Source organism: Branchiostoma floridae, chromosome 14 (genome assembly GCF_000003815.2).
Source record: "Branchiostoma floridae strain S238N-H82 chromosome 14, Bfl_VNyyK, whole genome shotgun sequence".
Classification (NCBI taxonomy): domain Eukaryota; kingdom Metazoa; phylum Chordata; class Leptocardii; order Amphioxiformes; family Branchiostomatidae; genus Branchiostoma; species Branchiostoma floridae.
In genome coordinates, this window is record NC_049992.1 from 6,914,679 (window position 1) to 6,922,624 (window position 7,946).

Here is a 7,946-nt window from a genome sequence, read left to right on the forward strand (position 1 = left end):
TGTGGGCCGCATTAGTTTTGATTGAGTGGGGGCTGAATGTTCCAGGACCTTTTAATAAAGCCCGGAATTGGAGTAGGCTACATGCTAACTTTCCCATTATCTCCAGTGTCGGGGTTTTATAGGATTACGGTCGTTCCGTGAGCTTGTCAATCACTTACTGCTGGGCTCGGTATGAACTCGATTGTCGCATCTGTCTGGTAGGTAGGGTACTTATAGGGTGTTCGGGACAGTCGCAGATCCGGACCACCCGGTTTAGGGTTCCAATCCCGTTTGTATCGGGAGTTCCGAATTCGAACCTCTACATGCATCGTTTGCAGTTAATCTAATAACGAGCCTGCATAAGCTGTATGTTTCCAGTAGGGTATTTCATTTGAGGGAAACTACAACTTAACGCATAAAGAAAATTCATCCTTCTTTCTCTCTCAAAATAAAAAGTAAAGCCCAGTACAGTGATGATTTGGGCTTTTATATTGATATTATTACCTCTCAAAACAGATTGAGGATGTCAATATTGACTGTATATTATATCTGATATTAGGAAGAATACCGGAACTAATGATTGCAATACTATATCAAAGTGTTATGTTACCCCTTATTACTATGTTAACTAGGTTGTTATTGTTAAGCTTTATCCTATACCTCTATTTTGTACTTTGTGTAATAGTTGTTGCCATACATTGTATCATGTACAATTGTCGTGCAATAAAGTTCTTCTATCATGTTGTTAGATTATTACTCACTATGATGATACCCTTTCTGTGTGGCCCCTTTTAAAGAATATTTTGCAGAGGTCGACGCCACAAAGACTGTCCAGAAAAGCCCTATCCCGAGAATAGCGCCGCTCACAGGAAATTACCGCGCTAAAATATTTATCTACGCGATAGACTGAACATGCCTTGAAGGTCAACTAAATCCTTAGCTTAGACATTATGACACCAGGAGTATTCATTGGAAAAATAAGGTCTTTATTCGGGGTCACTACTTCCTTCCACCGTTAGACTGTGTAATCTGCCAGACTTTTAATACAAAATGTGATATCCTTGACAGTACAGAGGCGTTCATTAATAAATCAAAGACCCAACAGACAATTCTGACAGCAGGAAATCAACTGCTAGTTACTAAATGAAATATTCATAAGAGTAGTATTACATTAAGACCGAACGATATCTAATAAAATACATTGACAATAGAAGAAGGGTGAGGTTAATCTAATATCTTAGAAAACTTGTTTAAAACCCTGATAACTCGCATGTACATTATTCGATTGACAGCTTTGCAATTACGCTAATATTAGATTCAGATCTGGCGATATCTAAGGTAATGGGCTCGTTGATAAAAAGAATAAGACATCCTTGACCGTAAGTAACTTCGAATTTCTTAAGAAAGGGTCTCCGTTACCAAGGTCAGTAAACGGTCTATTGAAGCAGACATCAGAATGCTTAATTTTTCATTAAGTGGTAAACGGAACAAGTAAGACCTATTCAATAATTCCAGTCGGGTGAGCAGGGTTAACTGGCACGCTGCCTAGGGACACTACCGCAGTACCCTTCTCTCAAAGTAGGTATATTACTCTGGCTTAGTAGGTATGAATGGCGGAGGTTTAATCGGATTAGACTGATAACAAAGCCCCCATGAAGAAATTATAAGCCCCAGGAGATCTGACGATAACGCTGAGTCCCTGCGATGGAGGGCCCATCAAGGCTCGGTGCTGAAGCCATCGCTCTTGGGATTTCGGTAAATGTCAGACCTTTCAAAAGCTGTCGTCTCAAGTTTAAAGTCGTTTTGCGGTGCTTGGAAGACTCCTAGAAAACAGACCGTTTAGTTCCGGCGTTCAAGTACATCCCGTTTTGAACTGGAAGATTTTAGATGTCCCCCCTTTGGGCAGTTCATTTGTGTTTTCTGGGTCCTTCGAAGCGACATGATCATTCATCATGAACAAGAGACGGGGGATGCTACAGACTTCCAATCAACTTTGACCCGGAACCATGTCACACTACGTCATAAATGTGACTTGTGTTGTTGAAAAACCGGGTCCTCTGTTATCCTACATTGATCAGGGGACTGGTGGGATATTTATTTAGTCCAAATTGATTGTAATTACTCTTCAAGAACCAGAGACGGGGGCTGGTACAGACTTCCGAATCACCTTTGACCCGAAATCAATCACACTTCCGGTAGGTGACATGTTTTGAGCAACCGGGATTCTCTGCTATCCTAAAGGGACCAGAGGCATGGTAGAATATTGATCGAATCCATTCCGATTATAATTATTCAGTATGGACCGAAGACGGGGGCTGGTACAGATTTCCAATCAACTTTGACCCGGTATCAGCGTCACACTTCCGGTTGGTGATGTGTGTTGAGCAACCAGAGTCCTCCGTTATCCTAAAGTGACTGGAGGAATGGTGGGATATTGATCGAGTCCATTCCGATCGTAATTATTCAACATGGACCAGAGACGGGGGCAGATACAGATTTCCAATCATCTTTGACCCATAACCCACACTTCCGGAATGTGTGTTGATCAATAGGGTCCTCTGTTATCCTAAAGCAACCAGAGAAATGGTAGGACATTTGTCGAGTCCAATCTTTGCGTTTGAAAATGGCCTTTTCGATAAATTATTTACCCCCGGACTCCAGGAAGAAAAGTGACGTATCAGTCACTAATGGAGATCCGAATTAAAACAAACCAAACCAAACCAACACATTACAACAAGATGACGTCCAAGTGATTTCAAGGGAAAACGCTCGTATATGGTGCAGCATCCACAAACAAATTCTTGTTGCCTACAATCGGCAGCAAAACTTGACGGACGCTCCCTCTCTCTCCGTGTGTTTAATCTGTGCTCACTGACATATCAGTCACGACAAAAGTGCTGAGAAACGGGGGATGTAATTAGGATCCTTCGCACCTGTCTCCTCCCAGTATAACAAAAGCTACAATTCACCCGAATGGAATGGCTCGGGCGGTAGGTAATGCGATGTGCACAGGGGATGAGCTGCCATCAATTGTCACCGTTAATATATATTTTAGGATCAGATGGGAGTCAGGAAAAGTTTTACGTGGCGTGCTGATTGAATATTATGCACCTTGCGATGATATGCGTCTTGTTTTATAACTCAAGAAATGGGTAGTGACTTGAGGCATGTAGATTGTCTGACCTTTAGTAAGACGTTTTATGTTTATCAAAGTTTTAGCTCAATAAAGCTGCGAAGTCCACAACTAGATTACTGACGCAGGATACAGCCAGGCGGAATAAAGTCCAAAATCCTTCCACAAATTGAACTGTTTCAACTTAGAATATTGTAGTAAGAACAGCTGGGCGTTTTAATGAGTTTCGGTCGTAGACAAGAATGACCTTGCAAGATGATTTCCCACGTTTTTAATATTTTTTCTTATGTTTGCAAACATGTTTCTTGAATTATTCTTAAATTGTGTATGCAAAATACACGTAGGTTAATCGTTGAGTGATATCATATAATGATGTCAAATACCTTTAGGGTATCAAACACAAACAAGAAATGTCGACTTCGAGAACGACTTTTTTATCTGCGCTGTGCCCACACCTCATCATTAGCAGCTGCGTTGAACAAAATGACATTTCACAATACATTACGCTGGTGAGTATCGGTGAGGTGGGTATTTACTACAAAACACGGTCTCTAGCGTTACTACGAAACAAATTTAAAGGTATACTACGGAGTTTTAACGACCAAGATCTTCTTCTTTGAAAACACTCAATTTTTTTTCACTTCAGAATAGGACAGGATCATGCACTTGGTCTATTTTGTAGGGTATCAATAAGCTGTGGTTACATTTCCTTCAAAACTGCAAGAAATCTCGCAAAGACTACGTTTTAAAAAACTATGGTGAAACTGTCATCAGACACCCCACTGTGCAGTCAGGCACACAAGACAGTGATAAGGCAGATGTGGGCATGTTTTCCTAGGAAGTATGGAGGTCTATGTAGGAAGGTCACAATTTGCAAACATGTTTGTATGATGAGCTGATGTTGCTTCTCTCACTGAGCCTTGGTATTCAATGCTAAAGGGTAGATTTAGCTTACTATGTAAAGAAATGGCAGGAAAATCTACTTTTTGTATTGTCCCAATCTTCCGTACTTACCATTGGGTTGACTAAACATGGCCGGCCTAATTTCCAAGCGAGTGTTGTTTGCAGATCTTATGTTGGAGCTGATGGATTTCTGATCCGTTCAATTACACGTGAGTGTGGGATCGATGTCGTGAACGAGGTTAATCAACGATGCTGATTGATTTACGTCGCTCACACATGGGACACGCCTGAGTCCATTAACTCGGGCGCGCCTGATTTAAAACTCGATTCTCCTCTTCTGCAGCTCCAGCGTCAGGACGTTATATTACGCCTCCGCACTTACGGGACAATCACCCTTAAAGCTATACTACGCAATATTTGCACAATACAAAAAGTAGATTTTCCCGCCATTTCTTCACATAATAAGCTAAATCTACCCTTATTCATTTAACATTGAATACCAAGGCTCAGTGAGAGAAGTTGCAACATCAAGTTGTTATTTACAGCCAGGAGGGTCTAACTCTGGTGGTCACTCAGATTACGTAGTATACCTTTGACTTTCTGATCGTGGCGTCGTGTGTGGTGTAATTGTTAGCGCGTTGGGCACGGAATCCAGAGGTTCCGAGTTGAATACCCGCCGTGCCCCGACGTTGTCCCCTTGGGAAAGGCACTTTACACGACCTTTTTCAGTTCACCCAGGTGTAAAAATGGGTACTTGACTTCGGTCGGGGAGGTAAAAAAAAAGGCTACCTTTACCTTCTGTCTGTTACTCACCGCTATATGTAGCCGATGTAGGTGGTGCTTTTGCGGTGAGAAAACAATCCTAAACGTGGCTAGGCTTGTATCCCCCATCGTCCCGGCTATATATAGCGGTGAGAAGCAGAACTCCAGTTAGAAGCTCTGACGTATGACGAAGGTGTCTCAGAGACATCGAAACGTAAGCTATGTACGTACCAACTGGTTGTTACTAACTGGTTGTCATAACAGCATGTGGAGTCACGATCTTCCACACAGTAGGGTCGACGTGCACTGACTCATTATCGCCTCCAGAAAAGTCTGTGGCCTCCGAGATGGGTACTGGTTTATACAAGGCCAATTAACGCAGCCGCAAAAGGCCCAATTTGAGTCCATTATTTTAGCCTATTTTCGACTTGTAGCAGAAAAATGCAAGAGACATTTGATACTTGTGAGACAGCGTAGGGTGCAGACGTTCAGATTAGGCAAAAAAACAAGGTTTTTGTCCATTTCTAGGCCTGTGATGACCTCTAGTTTGAAGTTGTCAGTCCCTAAATTGACGTCATGAGAAACCAAGATGTCGGCATATTTGAGAGCTGTGATAAGTTTCGCTGGTCGGAATTTTGTTTCAAAAAGACATTTGACACTTGAAATAGCGGGCTGCTGTGTGGGCTGAGTTGTTATGACCTGGAATGTTCACGGATGATTTTATGACACCCTGAACTTGCCTATTTTTACATTATCACCTATACAGATTTCCATTGGTGTTCACTGGCCTACAAGTTGGAGCCAATTAGCTATATATACTCCCCAAGCAGAGGTTAACCGCTGTATCTGTGTTTCTACATTACCTTGTTACTGCCTAGTGTTAGAAAAGAAATCGCCTCCTGGACAAGAGTGGAAACGCGTTTTACAGAAATTGTCATTCCCTGTGAGAGCATCAAACACTTAACCTACACCGCAGGTACCATAGTTACTTCGCGGACTTAGGTTTGTGTCCCACGGTACCTTGTTTGTGCTTGTTTCTTTATTCATTTGTTTCACCTTAAAGGCCATAAGAGTTGATGACCTTGATGTCTAGGGAAGAAAAAGTAGGGCGTCATAGAGCTTTGTATTAAAGATTTACAACAGTTGGTATAAGAAGTATGCAATTTCTTTTGTCACTGTCTTTGAAGCGCCATTTGACTTTGACTAAATTGCAACATGACAATACAGCATGCTGCACCAGGCAGCAAGATGTTGATGCTGTGCAGCAAACGCCATGTTAGCCTTTATATACCTAGAATGACGTACACATGAATGTTTTCAAGACATATTCCCTGTAATAATAGAACTTTCTAGCACGTTCTGGCTTTCCATTCAACTTACATTCTTTGATGTTTTATACATACCGCAGATTTGCCCAATTTGGTCCCAATTCTTAGCCCTTAAAAGTTTAAGCGCACAAGAACCTTTGATGCTTGATTATTACCCTACTGCAGCTTACGATTCCAATGTCGAGGACATTTTTAGGGAAAGCTGATGTGATGATATCGGACAGCCTGGTATCTCCCTTCCTCATTGTAATTTTGTACAGCAAGCCGCGCATTACGCCGACTGCTTCGGGGGATGCTTTTATAAGTTCATCGTTAATTCCCGTTGGCGTCTTGGGTAGCAGTGAAGCCTTACGTCTTAAATTGCTTTGTCATATACGTTTTGCCTTAATAGCGGGAGATGGTCCCTTTCTGCAGACGCGGGCGTTTTCAATGAGCGCTATCCATCAACCGGTAGTTGAAGATTGATGCTTGTTTTACCTTAAATGACGCCGTTTTTAAGTTAAGAAGACCAATGGATTTACGACCTTGGAGACTTGTGTATGCACAGGATCCGTTCACAACTGAATTTCAAGTCAAATCCGTTTTGCAACGCTTACACTAGACCATAAACTTTATAGCTTAATTCCAAAACTGAAACGACTGTCATCAAGCAATTCATTGTATTTTTTTTTACTTTGAAGTGTGCAATTTGGTAGATAACATCCCAATTCGCGTGTTTTATTGGAACAAGAATAGTTCACTCTTGGAGAAGACATGGCTCACACACTGCAACGACATAAATTCGCTCCTAACACCCTTCCGACATGCAATGTTCACAACTTTCCGTCGTAATTGTATCAATAAATCAACATCTAATCTTTCTGCCAATAACTTTCGGACGCTAATCTTGTACCTAATGCGTCGAAAGAGGATTGGCAGCGATCAATAAAAAACATTATTTGGAGACGCGTACGTCGCTGTCACGTCGTAGCCCTCATTGAAGTGTGTCGAGCTTTGCAAGGAAATTACAAGGTAAGTTACCTATTCAAAGGACCGGCTATTCGCGAGGAATTGTAATGAATTGCGAATTGGACATGTAGAGTCGATAGTGCCGTCATTACGTCAGTTGGACGGTTGTTACACGAGGTTGCTGAGAATTGCTCTCAACGTACACTGGACACAGCATATCGCTAACAAGGACTTGTATGCTGGTATACCAAAACTGTCCGATAAGATCCAAAGGAGAAGATTAAAGTTTGCAGGTCACTGCCTTAGGAGTGAGGAAATGGTTGCTGACCTGGTACTCTGGACACCCAGGCATGGGAAGAGGAGGCCAGGAAGGCCGGCAGCAACATATATAGAAATGCTTAGTAAAGACACAGGCCTGGAAGTCGATAACTTACAACGTGCAATGATTGACAGGGACGCCTGGGCTGCCATCTCAACTCGAGGCCGGATGGACTCGACTTAAGCAAGTAAGCAAGCAAAGCAGTAACATGGCGATAGATAGAGAAGATGTGGAGGAGACTGAGATAAACAGTTTACCACAGATATGCAGTTTAATCGATGGCCCAGTTTACGTGTAAACACACAGCACCTGTACGATTACTCAAACGTTGATCCTACAAAAAACAGTGTATCGATTTTCGTCTGACTTATCAAAGTCTTCCTAAGTGACCAATTACCTAGATTACGTGACCTTATGACCACGTGACGTCATCAACATGCAATGTATACTAAATATCAGACTTTAGAAACACTGGTATCTAGGGGTGGGTACCGGTACAGAAAATGCAGGTCCAGGCCCAATTCAGGTCCAGAGGATCAGGTCCAGGTCCGGACTTGAACCTGGACCTGATTCA